Source organism: Lycium barbarum, chromosome 4 (genome assembly GCF_019175385.1).
Source record: "Lycium barbarum isolate Lr01 chromosome 4, ASM1917538v2, whole genome shotgun sequence".
Classification (NCBI taxonomy): domain Eukaryota; kingdom Viridiplantae; phylum Streptophyta; class Magnoliopsida; order Solanales; family Solanaceae; genus Lycium; species Lycium barbarum.
The window spans coordinates 20,310,220-20,316,219 of record NC_083340.1 but is presented as its reverse complement, the minus strand read 5'-3'; the positions used below and the strand labels follow the sequence as shown (position 1 = coordinate 20,316,219).

General features: G+C 35.8%; 1 long non-coding RNA gene across 1 annotated transcript; it reads left to right on the top strand.

Annotated features, from left to right (window-relative positions):
- The first annotated feature begins 410 nt into the window (after positions 1–410).
- On the top strand, positions 411–5,588 carry LOC132635491 (uncharacterized). The gene is made up of 3 exons (XR_009580524.1): positions 411–970; positions 4,418–4,464; positions 5,247–5,588. It is a non-coding gene; the product is annotated as an uncharacterized LOC132635491 (long non-coding RNA).
- The last annotated feature ends 412 nt before the right edge of the window (positions 5,589–6,000 follow it).

Below are 6,000 nucleotides of genomic sequence, written 5' to 3'. Positions count from 1 at the left end.
ATGTCAAAAGACAAGAAGGTATTTTTCAATCCAATGTCAAAAGACTTCATTTCAGCCCAATCCATATAATATATGATTCTTAATGAGGCCAACAATAGCCCAAAAGGAAGCCCAATCTACACAACCCATTCTTATACTCTCCTCTCCACGTGGACGCCGCGCGAGCGCCACATCTGTGCCAGTTAGGCTCCAAACGGTCAGAAGCATACAACCAACACATGTTGTCCACTCGCCTCTCACAACCTTGCACAGGCCCAGCACCTTCCCTCCACATGTAACATTTTTATTGGTCATTTAATTCAAATTAAAAATCCTAAATTCCTTATTATTGTAAGATATCTATTTTGCCCTCACTTAATCCACTTAAAAATCCCAAAATACCCTTGATCCCTAAAAATCTTAAGGTTTTCTTTCTTTGCCTCTCACCCACCACCTTCCTCCTTTCTCTGCCATGGCAGAAAAAAGTTTTGGCATTTTTCTCCATTTTAACAAACGCTTGACCTTCATATCACAAGGCAGAGATCATATATCCATTCCAAGAAAACCTTTGTGAGGGTAAAAACAAAACGATTCAGGGATGGCTGACAAAGCGATTCAAATTTATTTCTTGTTTCCATTATAGAATAAGGCAAGGTAAAAGGTTTACATTTTTACTTGATGCATTTTCACCATATTCGGCATCAAGACCTCTGTCCCCTCGATTTTCTCTTCCATGTTGCCTCAGATCTACCAAAGAAGCCATTTTGAAACCCAAGAATTGAGCTTAAATCTTGCCCAAAACGTCCTAGAACCCTAATCCTATTCTATAAATAAAAAGTTTTTGGGGGGCCGCCACTTCTCTCTTTGAAAGCATTATCTTCTCATCATTTTTTCTCAAGGCACTTAGTATTCATTTCCTTCTTATCTCGGATCTGAGCATCATTCGTTTTCGAGGGTGAGTCGGAGATCCAAAGCCCCTGCACCTCAAAAGGTCGGCAAACTGTCCTTTTTTTTTATTTTATTTTTAGGCAGAATGGTCTAGGACCCCCCTGAACTTGTCGATTTTTATTCAGTGTACACCTAAACTTTACGTTGGCCTAATTACCCCCCTCAACTTGAAAATATTATAGCCTGGACCCCCTAGACGTTGATGTAGCAAAGAGCGTGGATACACTCTCTTTTAGGCTCGTGGAAGGGTGAAAAATCGAAAAATCAGCTTCCAAATGTGGTATTTTTCAACTATTAATTGCCACATAATCAGTATAATAATTTTGTTTGATCTAATTGTATTTCTTATTGGTTTTTCTTAATATACTTTGCATATTTTATCCCAATTGTGTTTTTTCTTTTTCGATATAATGATTATTTTTTTCAGCCATGTATTTTGTTTTCTTTTTTCGGATCCAAATCTAAATATCTTAGTTGAAAGTTTCAACTTGGAATCCTATTTATTTTATTCAAATAAAAATAAGGTTTAGCAAAAGTAATGAAGTTTAGACGGTTATTTTTTACAAAAATATTGTGTATTTTTCTTTTCATGGAAGTACTATTTATTTCAACTATGCATTATTTTTTTCGGGTCAAATTCGTAAAATATTTGGTTAATATTTTATTTGATTTCTATTTTAGATTCAATAATTATTTTTTCTTACTGTGTATTTCTTCTTTTCCTGGTCAAATATATAAAAATAACTTGATTAGAATATAATTATCTTTAGGGAAATAAAAAAATTATAGTCAAAATATTTTCAAGTTCTTTTTTTTTTTTTTACAAATTTGGCCCGAAAAAGATGATTCAAATAATTGTTGAACTTAAAAAGTAAAAAATATATATTGTATCCTTTAAAAAATGCCACATGGACAAAAACTCCATGTGGCAGCGCGTGTTGACCACCTCCATGGGGTTATTAGCGTCCAGGGGGGTCGTGTCTATCATATTTTCAAGTTTAGGGTGGGGGGGGGGGGGTAATTAGGCCAACGTAAAGTTTAGGTGTACACTGAATAAAAATCGACAAGTTCAGGGAGGTCCCGATCTATTCTGCTTTTTTTAATTGCAGTTTTCAGTACATTTATGACTCTGCGTATATTGTGAAATGTTGTTAGTTTCTTTCAGCTTTGTTTATTTTCTATCCATGAAAAGAGATATCCTACATGTTTGTTTTAAATCTTTGGTGCTGTGAGTATGGATCGTCATTCTGTGTTTTGCTATGAATCGTCATTTTGTGTTTGCTGCTTTATTAAGAATATTCATTAGTTGCTGCCCATGTAAAAATTATGTTCCTCGGACTCACTCTTTTTTATAAGCATTAAAGCTCTCAAAGAGCATGCTTTCATCTGAAGTTGATATATGAATGGGTGTTAGTCAATATATTTAAGTGTCGTTAATGGAATGAATGTATGGTCTTCTGTTCCCCATAATGTTGAAGCTCTAACACCATGCATTCCTTTTGATGTATTGATATACTTTCATTATTCTAGGTTGGACGCTCTAGGATGTTTCTTTTTGTTATTTACAGTACAATCATTTAATGCAAGAGTTAGACAAGTAAATGGGAAGCCGGTCTATTAAAAGCCTAAATCTTTCCCTTGGTTTCTTTTTTTTTTTTCCTTTACTACATTAAATATGATACACTATTTGGATATGTATAATTGAGATTTCCTTGTTAAATATTTAGAAACCATGTATTAATAAGCCTTTCTTGGTTAATACGAAAATAGCATTGCTATAGGAAATAGATACAATCTGTTTCTCGTCTAATCTGTTGTAGATCTTCTCTATACTTTTTGTGTGCAAAGCTTTGTGAAATCATAAAGTAGATTTTTTTGGAACTACAAAAAATCCTAGATATTTAGTAATGATTCTAGAATAGCCTAGTATAGTATCTTGGATAAATATCATGAAAAGATTTCTAGATAGTCTTGCGTATTGCAAGAAGATAAGGTTTGCTAGATTTTTCTTATAGATATATCTAGAAGAATGTCTTCATTTGTAACCAAGTAATTCAAGAAAGCCTTTCTTCCATAACTGTTATATCCCGTATTTTCGTACGTTGGATTATTCATAAGCTGAGGTGGGGTCCACATGTTGAGATTTTTTTTAGGACATATGACAAGTTATATGAATAATATATGTGAAGTTAAACACAACCCAAGAAGGACCCTTGAGCCAAATCAAAGTGAAAGCCCTCCAAAACAACATTTTTAAGATACGTTTTCAGGTGATTTAACTTCGGGAGGTCATAACCCTATCAGCATTTGGGAATTTGGGAAAACTCCCAAAATGAAAGTTGTAGATAATTGAAATAACTTTCCAATAATAGGTCGTGGGTCTGCATGTGACATCGGCATAAGGAGATATGGACATTTTAAGGCAGAAAGGTCGAGCTGAACAGTGAATTCGGCCCAACCCGATTCCAACTCGGGTCAGGCCCATTACCCATGATATTTGATGAAAATTTTCAGCTTTCTCATTCATTTTTCAGAGCAAAATTTCCAGAATTTTCAGAGATAGATAGAGAGAGGAGAGGTAGAGAGAGAAACCAAATTTTGACTACAATCCAAGCCCCGAATCGTGAAGCTCATGAAGAGAAAAGTGTTGTACGTCGCGTTGCCTTCAATTTGAGCTAAAATTCAGCCAAGAAGGAGAGGGTGGAGGTGGTTGCTGCATACATAAGGTAATATTAAGGTCCATTTTTCATTGTTAACAAGTTTATTTAGAGTTTTAACGGATTAGAATGGAGAAAATAGCATTATAAACTCGTTTGTTGTTTTGCTGGGATTTATGGATTAAGGGGCTGTTTTAGGCGGATTAAATGGATGGAATTAGCTGAGTTATGATGTATAATAATTGTTGATATTGTTGTTGATGTTGTTGATAAGAAGTTGTTCTTGAATTTGGAAGAATAAAGTGTATAAAGATATTGTATACAAAGCGTATACCGGGCTGTTTTGTGCCGATATTTGGGGCTGTTTTATGTAATTTTCGTGGCTGTTTTGTGACAATATTTTTGGGCTGTTTTATGTAATTTTTGTGGCTATTTTGTGACTATATTTTGGAGCTGTTTGGTATAATATTTGTGGTTGTTTTGCGATGATATTTTGGGGACTGTTTTGTGGGCTGGAATATCGGGGGATTGGCTGTAGTTGTTGCTGTTATATTATGGATATACGGAAATAAAGAAGTGTATACAAGCATTGGCATCCGAATGTATATTGGGCTGTTTTGGGAGTAATTTAAGAATGGATTTTAATTCTAGTTTGATATGAAATTGTTGGTATTGTTGGTATTTTTATTGATGTTTGGCTAAGTTGGAATTTCGAGGATTGTTAAGTTTATAGGGGAAATGCTGCCCGAATTTTGTTAAGTTTCATTCGTACTTGGATTGGTTAGTAAGTGATGTGGATAATCTAACTGTGGCCTATGTTATCTTAATTTTAGACCTGCGAGCTCGAGAAGTAGACGTTGGACATTAGATAGAGTTCAAGGTATGTGAGGCTAGTCTTTTCTTTTTATGGCATGATTCTTATAGCTTGACTCTCTTTCTTAACCATGAGTTCCCTTAAGTTCCGGAAAAAATGAGTCTATGTCCATAATTAGCCACACAAGGTAATGAGTAAAGTATAGAAATCCCAATACTCATGTTGTGATGATCCTATGATGTTAATGATGCTATTTATTGCTTACACTCACCTTATATGCTAATTCTTTCAAGGTGAGGCAGGATGTCAATGAATGTTCCATAATGACGTCGGAAGCCACCGACCTTACGTCACTCCGATATAGTTATGGCTTTTGATTGGGCTCTTATGCATGCTTTATTTATATATATATATATATATATATATATATATATATGTGTGTATTTTCTCACACCGCGCCGCACTATAGTCGGCCGGGCAGGCACGTAGATGTGCACACCACTATAGTGGGCAGCTTATACCCCGGACGCGGGAGGCCTGGATGCAGGCTATGATTATCACACCGCTCCTACATGGACGGACAGCATATACATTATCACAGCATACCTATATGGACGGGCAGCTTATATATGTATACATACATGACATGATAATGATTATGAGTAAGTCAGCATGCATTATTTCAGTTATATTTGATAGCCAGTACAGATTGCTCTTTCTTAATGCCTCCTTATCTCATTGATGCCTTCATATTTCATTGATATATTGTTACTGTTTATGCCTCTCATACTCAGTACAATATTCGTATTAACGTCCGTTTTCTTCGGACGCTGTGTTCATGCCTACAGGTAGACAGGGAGGTGAGCTTGATCCAGATTCTTAGTAGCTGTCAGCTGATTGAGAGCACTCCATTGTTCGGAGGTGCTTATGTTTATTCTTTTGGGTCCTTTATGTATTTCGCGCACGACGGAGTCTTGTTCCGTCTATATGTAAAATATGTTAGTAAAGGCTCGTAGACGCGTAGTGTGGGTTAGATGGTCTCACAAGATTACTATGTTATATTTGTATATGTTATTTTGATGGCCTAAGGGGCACATGTATATATAATCATTTGTGTTGTCAAATGAAAAATGGTTGTCTTATGATTATGAGATTATGAATGATAAAGAAATGCAAAATGGTTATGACGAGTGAGGAAACGAGCGGTGCTCGGTGGTTAGCCCCGGGATCCCGTCGCGTGTCCTAGTCGGGTCGTGACAATAACCAAGTTCTCCTATCTAAAAGTTTCTTTCTCCTTTCCAAATCATCCTCTTCTTTAGTTGAATCTTCAATCTTAATAATGATCTTGGGCTAGCAAAAGGTTTCTTCGATTTACTTTTCTTCTGCTATATTTCTCTACATAGTATCATAGCCATAGCCATATACGTTGGCTTCAAGATATATTTTCAAGATAGGGTTAGTGGTCGATTCAATTGTTTTTTTCTAAATGGATGTGTGTGGTCGTGCTAATGGACTAGGGATGGAATTATTGAACAAGTCCAACTAAAAGGTATGGAAGACCTATTTGGAGTCCTACCTTGTAGGCGAGGATTTGTGGGAAGT